We start from the raw sequence: 13,927 nt of genomic DNA, 5'->3' as shown, positions 1-13,927 counted from the left end.
AAATTTTTTAAAAGAAAGCAGTATGTCGAAACTTTGTTTTCATTTTCGAGTCGAAATTTATACGATTCATTCCGTTAATAAAGAGATTGCTTTGTATATAATTTATCGCGGTTATGTATACACGCGATATTTTATATATAAAATGGAATTTTATTGGTTTTGGATAACACAACTCGTTGCTCGAGTAGATAGAGATTTTTGCGACTGTGTTGTACGCGCATTCTCCGTTGAGAAAATTGAGAAGCGAAACCTCGAATGCGGAGTAATTATCAGTCTGATATCTCCGTTAATTAAGTGGCGACGTTCCATTACGCAGAACATATAGCGTTAAGCATTTTAACGACGTGAATGTCCAGTGAATTAATGGCCCCCCTTAACTCTTGCCGAATGAAAATCGGCGTATTTTCCGCGCGCTGGTTTTATATTTTCATGCAAATGTTTATTTATCGTGAAATTATTCCATACTTTGTGTTTCTTTTATGGAATTTGCATGGGGTCAATGATATAAAAAAAAAAAAAAAAAAAAAAACGAAGTGAAAAACATTGTAAATAAATTACAATCTTAATTTAACGAGACGAGAAAAATGACAATTCCATTAATAACATTTTGATGATAGCTACGATTACAAGAATGGAGAAAGAATAATCACAAATCCAATTTTCCCATTTTCTGTTAATTCGACGAGTAATTTCCTTTCTACTCTCAACGAATATTATAAGGCACACAAAAAAAAGAAGAAGAAAAAAATTTCATACGAAATAAAATTCAACCTATAACAAACATAGATAAGCTATCTCGTACAGTCTTTGATAAAAGATTTAGCGAAGAATCACAGAAGAGTAATTTATTTTTGCTGTAACGATAAAATACATCCACCAAATCCAAAGATTTCTTATTGCCTTTTTATACAAAAATATCTTTTCTCAAGGATTAAATTCTAATAACCTCGTTTTCATTTTCAACCCTCGATCGTTCGAATCTCCCCCGATCGCGATTTTTCGTGCGAGCGGAGAATAGCGAAAGGAATAAACATCCTCGCTGCGAAAACAATATCGAGAATTTCGCGTAATTCTCACGTCCCGGTAATTCTCATTCGCGTCATAATAGATTAGGTTATCCGATTTAATCCGGCGAAAAGTTGTATATCCGGCTCTCAGGGCTGGTGGATTAGCGTAAATCTCACCGCGCAGGAATCGTGCTCGAAGGAAATTCCGCGAGCGGTTGGTCTGGAACGGTAGTTTGTTGCTTGATAAGTCGATTCGCCCGGATTTATTTTTCCCCGATTTCACGAGGAAAAGGGAGAAAAAGAGAGAGAGAGAGAGAGAGAGAAGATCGATCTCTCGAGGCGTGGTGGAAGATTGGAAATTGAAAAAGGGTGCTCGATAACGGTGGTATAATGGTGGGTATCGATCGAATAATCGAGAGAGCGATCTTATCTTTTAACGTAGGTTGTAATAATGGGTAACGCCGTTCCATAATAACATTCCCGCTCGTGTCGTGTCCATGAGAGAATCATTTAGTTTTCAATGGTCCACTTTCTCTTCTGTTTTGCTACGATACTAGTGATATTGACAAATTCGATCGAACGAGTTATTTTCCGGTGAATTCGGTGGATCAGTGGTTGGATTATTATTGGTGATAGTGGTCGAAATTATTGGCGAAATTGTTACGTGTTGTACGTGGTTATATAATGATAGGGGATGATAGAGTTTATATTTTTAAACGGTATGGATTATGCTATGTGCACGACGGTGATGGAGTGGTAAAATCGTCGAGACAATATAATTTTAAATTCAACGCAAATTTGAAAAGAAAAATTTATATGTAACACAAAAGTGCATCGAACACAGTTTGTATTATATTATGTTGCAATTTCTTTATAGTTAGTTCGATATAATTATACGTATGTTTGTCCGTATAATAGAAATAATAATTTGTCTCAAATTTATTCGATATAAATATATACGGTTTGATAAATTGGCGCAGGAATGTTAAAACTATTTTCCCGTGAATGAATCTTGTCTATATGGATGATAATTTGTGATTAACGGTTGGCCCATTGGTGATTTAACAGTGGTCAAATTATCGGTGAATTATGTATTCGTAGGAATCCATGTTGTACAACTTGTCAGAATATTCTGTATCATTAGTATCTACAATAGAGTAATTGAATTTCCCGGTTATTTTGAATGATGCAGCGTATAAAATACACACGCGCTGTTGCAGAGATGGAAATTCGCGGAAAAACAAGGGAATAGACCAAATTAACTCTGAATCACGTACTACACACGTACAGTTCTAAACACAAAATTATTGGTTACAATTGGTTCTTACGTAAATCTAAATTTCCCCCCCCCTCCCTCCTTTTTTAATGTTTATAAATATAACTTTAGAATCTAAAGTTTAAATATTTATATTTACATTAATTTAATATTTTTGATTAAATAACAAATATAATAACAAGGGATTCGTTTTCGACGAAATTCGCAATATTCGATTTATTTCATATATTTTAAGAAAATATATTACGATACGTTAAATTCGTATTTATTTGTTAAATTAATTTTTTTTTTTTTTTTTTTTTTAGAAATTTGATATTTTTCCATTCTTCGGGAATGAATCACGAACGATAATGATTATTACGTGTTTTTTACGTGTTTGAAAATAAAAAAGAAAAGAGAGAAAATTCAATATTCGATGAAGAAAGAATTTACAAAGAGAACGTTAACAGACTAGTATACCAATACTTTTGTTGATCGCTGTACATACTCCAAGAGCAAGAGATTAGATAGCAGATCTCCTTGAACTTAAATTTCACAACCAAAAAAGAAAAGAAGAGACTCGCTGATTAGATTCATCTTGCCTTTCTCTTTGCTCTCAAACTTGGATGATCGGATGGGAAGACGCCGATTATTTCGACGCGAATCGTTGGAAATGATTTAAGGCAAATCGAGAGAAGAAGGAAGGGGCGAGGCAGGATCAAAGTGAGTGGAAATATTTAATCAAAACGTGCGCAATGCCCGGTGGCAGCGGTTTATTGGCCATCATCGTAACTTCTTCTTCTTCTCCCGCCAAGTGAAAGTGGATGCGCCTCGATGCGATTTGCTTTCGAATTGATCGAGGATGAGCGAAGAAAGTGTCTTCTCTCCAACAACGATTCGCCTCCATCCTCCAGAATTTTATAATTTATATTCTTCATTTTTTATTCTCTGATTTTTTTTTTCGTTGTTGTATCTATTTGTCACGAATTTGCGTGAAATTTTTACTTAATATCCGTGAACACGTTTGCTTCAATCTCGAATTTTCGTCCTTTGTGTCGAATTTTTTGACACGGACCATTCTTGACATCCATTTGTCCTGTCCCTGTCTATTATGCAAAATAATTGTAATTCGTATTTTTCCTCGATATTTATAAATGCATTCTTCCGTAAACTGTCTGTTTGTTTCGAGGCAATTTCGAATTTTCGCCCATTGTTCTGAATTATTTTGACAAGTAATTCTTGACATCTGTTCGTCCTGAAATTACGTAAAACGCGTATTACGCGCTTCAATATATCCCTCGTTCAATATTTATATAAATTTTATTCTTCTCCGTAGATTGTCTCATTATTTTTACAATTCATAGAAAAATTAGAAATGTACGATTTTAAATCAGACACCGCGTATAGATATAATTCAATCTCATTTCGCACGTCGATCAGATAGCGATTTAATTTTTGCTATTTCTGTTTCGATGGCTATATCTATTTCTATTTCAAGATAGTAATCGAATTTCTACTATTTCTATCATCCCAGACTCGTCATTTGAGCCAATTAAAAGAAGGAACATTGGTGAAAAGAAGTGTTGAACAAATTGTTAGAATTATACATGTTGGGAAAAAATGAAATATCTTCTTGATTTTTATATTTAAAAAATATATTTTCCAGATAGAAATGAAGTTTGAAAAGAAAAGATCGAATAGAACTCGTGAGATGGAGATGTTGGGACGTCTAGAAACGCTCTCTAGCAGACAATAGGCCGAGTGGTGTTAAACTTTTCGAGGGAATCCAGCAAAGTTTCCCTCTCGGCGAAGAAATCGTCGCGTTTAAATCTTGCCGCCGAGCGGACGTCTGCCGGCTCACGCAATTTGAAAGTTAGATTGCTTAAAGCGGCGTTTGACGCTCGTCAAAAGAGCACACCTTCCTCCTTTGCGCCCGTTCAAATTTAATCAACGGGGGAACTCGATCGATCGTCGGCTATCTTGGATGGGAACAGATGGGGATGGATTATCGATGAAATTAACAAGGGATATCGATTCGAAACGAGCAATCTTGTATCACGTATTTGGTAATCAAAATCGAATCGATAAGCGAACGAGATTAGAAATTGTGGAACACTTCTTCGAGGTTAATAAAATCCATTGATTCGCTCGATATTCAATCTTCTGATGATCGTTTTTAATATTCCTAATTTTTCTCAACACCGGATGATACGATTTTAATCTATTCTCAAATTGAGAAGAATAAACGATGATGATATAATATAATTGTCGATGGATCTTTTTTAGAAAGTTTTGCCAGTCGATAAACGTTGGATCAGTGCGATCCTTTTCAAACCTGTTCATTCATCGACCAAGATTAGATCACAGGATGCGATCAGGTGAACAAGTGGAAGTTTTTCTGCAAGCTTGGACAATCTGTTCTCCAAAGAGGATCCCGATGGCCAAAACAGACCTATTTATTCCAAGATTTCTCGATTCCTTCTTCGAAACATTCAATTTCATCCTGTCCTTCCTTTTTTTCCAGTTTCATTCGTTCTCTTCTTTTATCGGAGGGTGCTGAGTGCGCGAAATTTCGAATAGAACAGCTCGAAACAGGAAGAGGAGAAAGGGACAAAGGGTGTGGAAGAGATGGAAGGGATTGGAAGAAATCCGATCGCTCGAATCACGGACAAATATGAGTGCCTCGAGCGTTCCTGTGGGAGTCATCGACCGTCTACCACGATTTCTCCTCTCTCCTATCCGATCTTTGGCCACGTAATATTCTTGCAGAAATAGTTTTTTCGGGAAATAATAGAAAACGCTTGGACACGTTTCCTTCGTGGACTGTAGTCAAAAGAAATTAAAGATACACTCTTAATTCAGCACGTTATCAAGCATGTATTATCAAATTGAAATTGTCCATCGTACGTTGAAGCTTAAAAAGAAAAACGAAGGATAGTTAAAGTCCTATCAATTTATTTATTTCTTCTAAAAAAAAAAAAAAAAAAAAAAAGAAAAGAAAGATACCTAATATTACTCCAATTCTTATCCAAATCTGTAATCTGTAAATATTTCTAGCGAAAGTGTGGAATGTTGCGCCACACGTCGTCGAGGTAGCAAGCATTTAAGACGGCAAAATCTCGCTCGAGCAAAGATGTATACGTATATCGGTGTATATCGATCAAACACAATGAAGCACACGCTCTGTATAAACGATAAACTTCACGTCCACCACCACCTCCTCCTTTAAACAGATGAGAAACAACGGGGTTCTGCATGCCCTTCTTCCAATGCAATCTGCGCGAGAACCGTTTCGTAGCGTGGCGGCTCGAAATTGGAAACAAGGCGCAGCCGATTAATCAGTGTTCTCCCGGCGAAAAGCGGGGAAAATGGGAAGGAAGGAGGCATCTGGAGCGAGGTGGAATAGCGCGCGCAACAGGGCGGGTGCAGCTAAGTGGGCGAGGCATTGTTCCTCTCGGCCTTGAATCTAATTATTCCGCTGGAAACGGCTTTTGCACCGCGGATCCCCTGCATTTTGTTTCTGCACACGGATACTGAAATGAATATATTTCGAACGTTCGAGTAGAATTTCGGAAACGGATGTGGATTTCAAGAGATAGAAACGATCTGTGGAATTGTTTTGAGAATTTTTGGACGACGATTCGAAGGATTTCGGGGATTCGAAGATATTTCTAGACGAGTCGGAAAGATTTCGACTTCGAATCCTTTGTGAGAGAGTGTCTGGGAGCGTTACGGAGATGTGGTGTCTCTACGGGCGAGAAAGTTTCGTCGAGAGAAAATCTTCAAAACGTTGAATCTCTACTTGACTTTCTAAACTTGGAAAAATCCGGCGCGATTGAGAAAAATCTATCCGGCCGGTCATAAAAAAAATCGATAAAACGACGATTTTCGAATCGTTTCCGATATCTCGAGAACGAAACGAGATATTGCAGAGGGAGGGGGAAAAAAGACAATAAAGATAGAATCATCAACGATATTTTTCCTCGTCAATCTCGTCGACTACAGATATCAAACAAGACTTTCGAGTCTTACGTTTCAATCCTCCTCCAGTCGAGCAACAATGAACAAACAGATAAATAAAGCAAAGACTCCGAGAAATACTCGATAAATTACACGATCCGCGCAAACAAGAGCATCGATCTGTCTTGTTTACCACGAACGATCCGGCGGCAATCGTGCTCGTCCGTGAATATCTCTTCAAAATCGTCGTCAAATTGCTAAACCTTAGTAGTAGTAGCAGTAGTAGTAGTCACTCCATTTAATAAGTAAATTCCTCGAGCTCATGAATTCTTCATGAAGAAGCCGTACGTAGTACACGTACGTACAACTCTCTCACGATGCTCAGACGCTCGACGATGAATCTCGAAAATCGAAGATTCGAAAGTTTCGCGAAAATTTCGCCGTCCAATAATTCTTGCCGCGATTGCGTTTATTTGTCCCCTCCGCGTAATAACCGTAAATTCACCTTTATTCTTCTCCACGAGGTGAGGATCTTCTCCTTCGTAACGTGGTGCAGGGAGGGGAGGAGAGGGTTTGCTCAAGTCAGCAAACCGTTCCTTTCGCGATTCGGGCATGCGAGATGCAAGCCCTCTCTTAAGTAATAGCGCGGCTGGAATTTATTATCGACTTATCTGCGCGAGCGGAGGGTCGCAATATTTTCCGGCTCAAGTGACTCGGCGAGGGGGAGAGAGAGAGAGAGAGAGAGAGAAAGAGAGAGAGAATTACTCTTTCTTTCGTTCATCGAGAGGAGGGGATCGTCGAAACGATTTATTCCGCCCGATTAAAGGCCTCCTCTTTCCCTCCACGGTTTCGAGATTTTGGGATTAACGAAAAGGGATGATCGAGGTATGAAATACGACACGTTCGATGAAATTATTATTTTGAGATGCTTGATTATTCTTTAATCGGGCAGTGATGAAATATCTTTTTCCAAATCTTGATCTTCCGTTCAATTAATTTTAAATAAATCTATAATGATTCCGTGTTATTTTTCAGATCAACGTGTTATGATCCAGGAGGTGTTCGTATAATTGTTTAAATTCAAATTCTATGATTTTAACTCGTTGCCCTTCCATCGTTGTCCTTTCGTTCCTTTTATATTCAAGCTTTCTTTCTCGTTCGTCTCCCCCCTCACGCCTCTCATTATCTCGCGTAGGAATTGCAGCGACGTAAGTAAACCCTTTCTCTTTCTCTCTCTCTCTCTCGTAATCCAAAACTTCACATCGGTTTTCACATCGGATGCGCTCGCGTCGCTTCCCTCGTTCATTTTATCCATCACACGCGACGTTTCCTGCCCGCGTTCGTAATATTGCCGCCATTAATTTTTCAAGGGCTCTCTTGGAACAATTTTCTACGCACGAACGAGCGGAAAATCCACCACACGAATCGAGAGAATACACGAAATAAAAATTACACGAGAGAAAAAGCGATTTACTCAGTTATACTGAATAATAATTCAGGACTATTGATATAAAATGATATAAATTGATATAAAATGACGTGATTCGATTGAAAATTGAAAGAAAATCGAAGAATACATTATTTATTATTCCGTTCAAATTTACATCTTGGCTGATTAAATCGATTCGTATTTGTCGCGTTGACAAATGAATATTCGTATGAATCAAAATAATAATAGCGGTGTTTTACATTCGAATCAAATTGTGTCGGGGCGAGGATAAATTACTTTGGCTCGCGTTAAAATCACGCGGGTCGGTTTACATCAGGATCGAAACAGTTGTTTATACGAGATTTTTCGAGGAACGCCGTTTGCCAAGAAAATAATCGAGAAGAGTAACGAGGTCCCGGAAAGTGGATGGAGAACGATTCTCGAAGAACGGTTGATAAATGTACCGCCGGTGGAAAGGTGGGTTTGCAACGGACCACAGCGTGGTTGTTGGCTGGTTTGAGCGTCATAAAACGTGGGACCGCGTGTAAATCGTACGTGAAACGACGCCTGTCATCAACGTCCGCCGTGTTTCTTATCATTGGAAACGCGGTCAACGCGTGGAACCCGTATTACCATATGAATTGCAACGAGGCGTTTCAGCAGCCGAAACGCGCATTAAAAGCGCTTCTTTCAACCTGGAAAAATTTCACAGAATTTTATAATAACACCTCATAATAATGGATCGCGATGAAATCGCGAGACGAAATTAATTTTTCAACAAATTTTCAGAGATTCGCATTTGATCTCGACGAGAATCTTAGAATCATTTTAAAAGTTAATGGAAATCTATTACTACGTACATTTTAATTCCTAATACGATTATAATAAATAATTTGAAATAATCGTTTCATATTCCTATTCTAAATTATCTTTTGCTCGAATGAAAAACATCAATTTGCATTTGCTCCAATGAATCCGAACACGAATTCGCAAAAACATTCGTGTTCGTCGTACATCTTCGAGGAAGAATAATATCAGGAACAAATCTTATTTTCTTGCTCCTCCACGGAAAAAGAAAAAAAAAAGAAAGGAAAGAAAAAGAAAGATCCAAAGCTTCAGAAAAATCTGCGAGGAAAGGATCTCTCGCGATACCTCGCGTTTTTCTTTTCTCGAAACACGAGCTCGATCTTCGTACGCAGTGTGCTGCCGCAGCAGGTGATTTAAACCGCAATCTCGAATCTCCCGGAGGCCATTCCCGACCCAGAATACTTTGAGAGGATAGATAGCGAACGGTCCCTTATAATATAATTGATTCATTGTGATTCGCAGCGCACGCCATCCATGGACTCTGTCCATCGTCGAGCATAAATTCGACCGCGATATCACGCAGTCACCGATTAATTTGCCTTCGCTCTGATTCTCCGTCATTTCCAGATCGAGCCACACACGCGCGCGCGCGCGTGCGGTTTGGAGTCTGAGAGAATGAGGGTGGAAAAGTGCGGTAGCAGGGAGAAAAAGGATCGAGCTTTCTCTATTAACCCCCATCCGACGTTTATAAGTCGTGGCGAACTTCGTGTTTCCTTCTGTTGGATTTTGATCGTGAAATTTTATCAAGTTTCTCTCGACGAAGGGATAGGAAGAAACGTTGAAGAAAGTTTATTCTTTATCTTTTTTTCTTTTCTTTTTTTTTTTTCTGTTTGAAAAGTTGTTAAAAATTTTGCTCTCGATAAAAGGAGAGACGGTCTCAAAGGAAAAAGAAGAATACGGAATTGGAAATGTTTCTGTTCTTTCTTTCAGGATAATCGAAGGGTTGAAAATTGTGCTTTCAACGTGATTTTCAAAAGAGGGAGAGGGATGATGGAAGAAGCCGTTGCGAGATTAACTTAATCCTATCGCAACCATCTCGCTATCGATTCACGAAAACATTGTTTCAATCTTTCAAAGTTTTCGAATCGTTTAAGAATCATCCTTACACTGGAATTCATAAATAACTCGTTGTTACGAAATCACATTGATATATACACAATGTTATAAACGAGAAAACGAGAGAGAGAGAGAGAGAGAGAGAGCGAGCAGGTGAAGTGATTTATAATTGTAGTTTTGATCGAAATAAATGAATCCGTGTCGTCGATATTTTAAAGCGGAAGCCGCGAGTAGCCGTGCACGGTCGGTTGGATTTACGGGAAAAAAGAGCAGAAATCGACAAGGGATGTGAAAGAGCAACAAGTATTACCTATAAAAAGTAGTGGAGCGAAGCGATTTACGGTAAACTCGCGACTGCGACAATTTATCACGGCGACAGGCTCGGGATAATCTCCGATGAACCTGTTACGCTACAAATTAAGTTAAAAATGATTAAAGCTCCTCCGCTCCGCGGCATTCCCTGACCACGAGCGTATGTACTGTAATCACGAGGGGGCCTGATTATTTAACGAAGTTCCATGAAATCGATTAGCGGTATTCGTGGATTTTATTATTGCTCGAGCTTTATAATTTTGTGCACCTCGAATCGATTCTTATACTTAGTCGCCTGTTATGATTTTAATTTGCGGTGCAATAATAATAATTGAATAATGATATTTGAAAATAGATGTAAAAACGAATGAAGAGAGATTAAAAATTTTGTCATCGAAATCTAGTCAGGATATAGAGGAGGGTGTGCCATTGAATTTGCTTTTTGTTTTATCCCGATATCTCAAATGGTTGCCGAGATATAAGGATTCAAAGTTTAACGTAGCGCCAGAAATTATGAATGGGTCCGCGACCCACTGACCTACATATTTTCCTGGAAACGCGTACCACTGTTTTTCCAGGAATCGCGTCTGTCATTCGTCTGGAGTTTGGGATAGGTCGGTGAGACGAGGTGCGAGCGAGAGGTCCGAGTAAGCGACAAGGACAAAGATAATAAAAGATTAAAAATTACCCTTCTCTTTGCACGACGATATCTCGGGAACCGGAAGTCGTATCGGGATAAATAAAAAAGCGTTTTAAAGGGCAAGGTCCCGCGCTTCCAACGACCGCTCATCCGTTGACCGGAAGTCGTTATCTTCGGAGTTACAGCGGTTCGAATTTTTTCTAATTTTAATCGGGTTTAACAGGGTTTAAGGTAAACGATCGAAAATTATCTTTTCTTTATTCGACGATATCTTTGGAACCGAAAGTCGTATCGAGATCAATGAAAGCGCGTTTTAAAGGGCAAGGTCCCGCGCTTCCAACGATCGCTCACCCGTTGACCGGAAGTCATTACCTTCGAAGTTACAGCGATTCGAATTTTTCCTAATTTTAATCAAATTTAACAGGGTTTAAGGCAAACGATCGAAAATTATCTTTTCTCTATTCGTCGATATCTTTGGAACCGGAAGTCGTATCGAGATGAGCGAAAGAGCGTGATTTAAAGAGCACGATTCCAATGATCCTGTATCCATTCACAAAAAAAAAAAATCACCACGTTCGAAGTTACAACCAGTTTTTTCGAAAGAATGAAAATACTCTTCTAAAGCTAAACGAAAATTATTATTAACAACACGAAAAAATCTACGTTAAATTTCACTGTGCTCCATCTTCATCGACCCTTATTATCCCTAAGCATCGTCCTCTCATCGAAATCGCCTCGCCCGTTTTCAATTTTCCAAGATGGATCGACACCACCGTCACGTGTTGAAAAACCGCGAACGAGCAAACCGACAAAGGTCAGCGAGACAGGCAACCGTTGCTCCGAAATAATCCCGCGGCTCTCATTACCGGCGTCGTTAATCTCCGCCTCGAGCAGCGCGGAACGAGCCAATTAATCTTGGCCGGGAAGAGCGGCGAGCGCTTGTAAGCAACCAGAGCGCCACGGATGAATAATTAAATCTGTCCCCACGACCTGATCGCGTCTTTCGAAAGGTTTCGTCGTTCCTCGGTGAAAGAAGCGGGAATTGATCGTTCCGAAACGGGAGAAGCAGGAAGGAACGAAAACGTACCGTTACGGACGAGATAAAATTTCGAACCGAAGGATGATATAAAACTCGTTCTCTCGTGAACGAGTTCTTCGAAAATGGCTGGGATAAAAAGCTACGACGTAAATAAAAACGTTATTAATGACCGCGATAATTGTAACACGATGGGATGAATATCGAGGTGAATGAAAATATTGCTGAAATATTGTTGAATTTGTATCGCGTGATTGAATTCGATGTTGGAGTTGTTGTTCGTTTAATTGTTGCAGGTAATTTTGGATAAATCGAAATGTTTAGGGCAATTATACGTGCAGGAAAATTTCATGATCACTTGACTGATCGCATTTGTCGCTTTTGATATATGATCCAAAGATCGTATCGAGGAAAAGAATTACTTGATTTAAACGATACATCGATCCCAATACGGCTTTAGTGATAATAATATCAATATGGAAATGGCATGGGGTATAAAATTTGTAATGAAATTGGAAGACTTAACAGAAGCAAGGATACGATTAAAAAAAGAAAAAAAAAAAAAAAAAGAACGAAGTCGTACCGATTCTCATCGAAGCGAAAATAACTTGACTCGTGTTGCTTTCACTGCGAGATACGAATAACTGCAAGGCCCGCGTGGGCGATGACTCGTTGCGAGGAATTCAGCCGCGGCGAATACGCGCCACGACTCTTGGCCTACTTCTTGTTTTTGAAATCGCTGGTACATGAAATCACTCGGGAGAACCAGTTAAATCGATCGCGAGATTCCAAAGATAAAGAAGTTGTAAACGTCGATTGTTTCTCATCGCCTTGACTCGCTATCCTTCTCTATCCAGCGCGAAGAATTTTCCAAGTTCCGTCTGAAAACGGGTCAAGGACGAAAACTACTTTTCACTGGGTCTTCCCCAGTGCAAAGTCTCCGGGATACGAGGAATCCCGTTCTTCCTCCACCGAGGGATTTGCGTCGGGAGGAAAGAAGTGCATTCTCCACGACGTACACGTTCTCCCCTCACCTATGCAAATGGGTATTTTTTCAGAAAGAAACTTACTTTCGTTGTTTTACTCTTTTTTATCCCTGTATAAAAAACGATTCGTTGAATCCAATTGATTTATTCAGCACGTTATTTCTTATTTATACTTATCTCGAAACAACATATCCATCTTTTGCGAGATTATTAATAACAGTTGCGCGTATTAATAATGCAAAATTTAAAGAATCATATTAGAAATCTATTAATATTTTCTATTTTATCATTTTAAATTCGATTTTAATCTTTATTCTCTTATAATTTTTTAGCGATGATGAGGAAAGGGAAAAGGATGACGTGCAATGTTTTAAGTTAAAGTAGTCGCGTCGAACGAAATCTACGTTTATGAGAATATTTTTCACGGTAAAAAAAAAAAAAAAAAAAAAAAAAGAAACACGTATTTCGTCCCGAACGAAACCGTTTAAAGAACATTGGTAGCCGCGGGTTAACAGCGATCAACAGGAAGCAAAGTACACAAATCCGCGCACGAATGGCCGCAAGATCGATCTATCGATAGGCAGGGCCGAGCGTCGCGTTGTTAGACCGACCGCGTGCAAATTCTCGTCCTTTTCGATCGCGCGCAATTGGGCCGGAAGGGGTTTACATGCAATTTGCCGATGTGGAAGCACCTGCTGAAACCGCTTTAAACGGCAAACAAACGTAGAGAGAGAGAGAGAGAGAGAGAGAGGGAACGGGTCGTGTAAAACTTCCTTTCATGGAGGTCACGCTCTGCTCGCGTGCACACGCACACGCGCCCGTATAAGGAGCTTTTTCGAGAGGCTTTCGAATCGAACAGCAACACGATTCCACGCTTTTTTCATTTGCTTTAACTCGCAACCTTTAATTACGAACCGCTCTTCATCTGTCCCTTTTATTTATTTATTTTTTTTTTTCTTTCTTTAATCTCTTCCCTCTCTTCTTTCATTTTTCGTTCGTCGAGAACTTTTTTTTTTTTTTAGAATCGATGCTAAATGCTGAAATGCTGTTATCTATTTTTCTCTCTCTCTCTCTGTTTTTGGAGGAGAGGAGGAAGAGAAGGTTGGTTAATAGTTAGAACGACACACGCGGAGACCGCTCGCCACGTTATTTGGTTAAGAAACACGAGATTTCCTATCTTTTCGGTGGAAAATGAAAACCTTGTTTCATTTCCCTTATTAAGAATTCTTTCCTGTTTTCTGCGAAATGGGGATTTCGAATACGTGAAAATACGTTTTTTTAGAGGGAGATGAGATCAACGAGGCACGGTTTTAAATTAATAATTATCGGTTGTTGTTGAGTAGACTCGTCGAGAATCGGTCCATTAATACCAGTGATTA

The 13,927-nt window shown here is 39.1% G+C and overlaps 1 protein-coding gene across 3 annotated transcripts in view; it reads left to right on the top strand.

Moving 5' to 3' along the window:
• The window catches only part of LOC100872468 (uncharacterized), a 284,383-nt gene that overhangs the window by 247,171 nt on the left and 23,285 nt on the right, over positions 1-13,927 (top strand). The window lies entirely within an intron of this gene.

Source organism: Apis florea, unplaced genomic scaffold, assembly GCF_048593485.1.
Source record: "Apis florea isolate Af1SG1 unplaced genomic scaffold, ASM4859348v1 contig_3326_pilon, whole genome shotgun sequence".
In the NCBI taxonomy this organism is placed as follows: domain Eukaryota; kingdom Metazoa; phylum Arthropoda; class Insecta; order Hymenoptera; family Apidae; genus Apis; species Apis florea.
The sequence above is the reverse complement of the archived record's forward strand: the minus strand, read 5'-3'. Positions and strand labels throughout refer to the sequence as shown.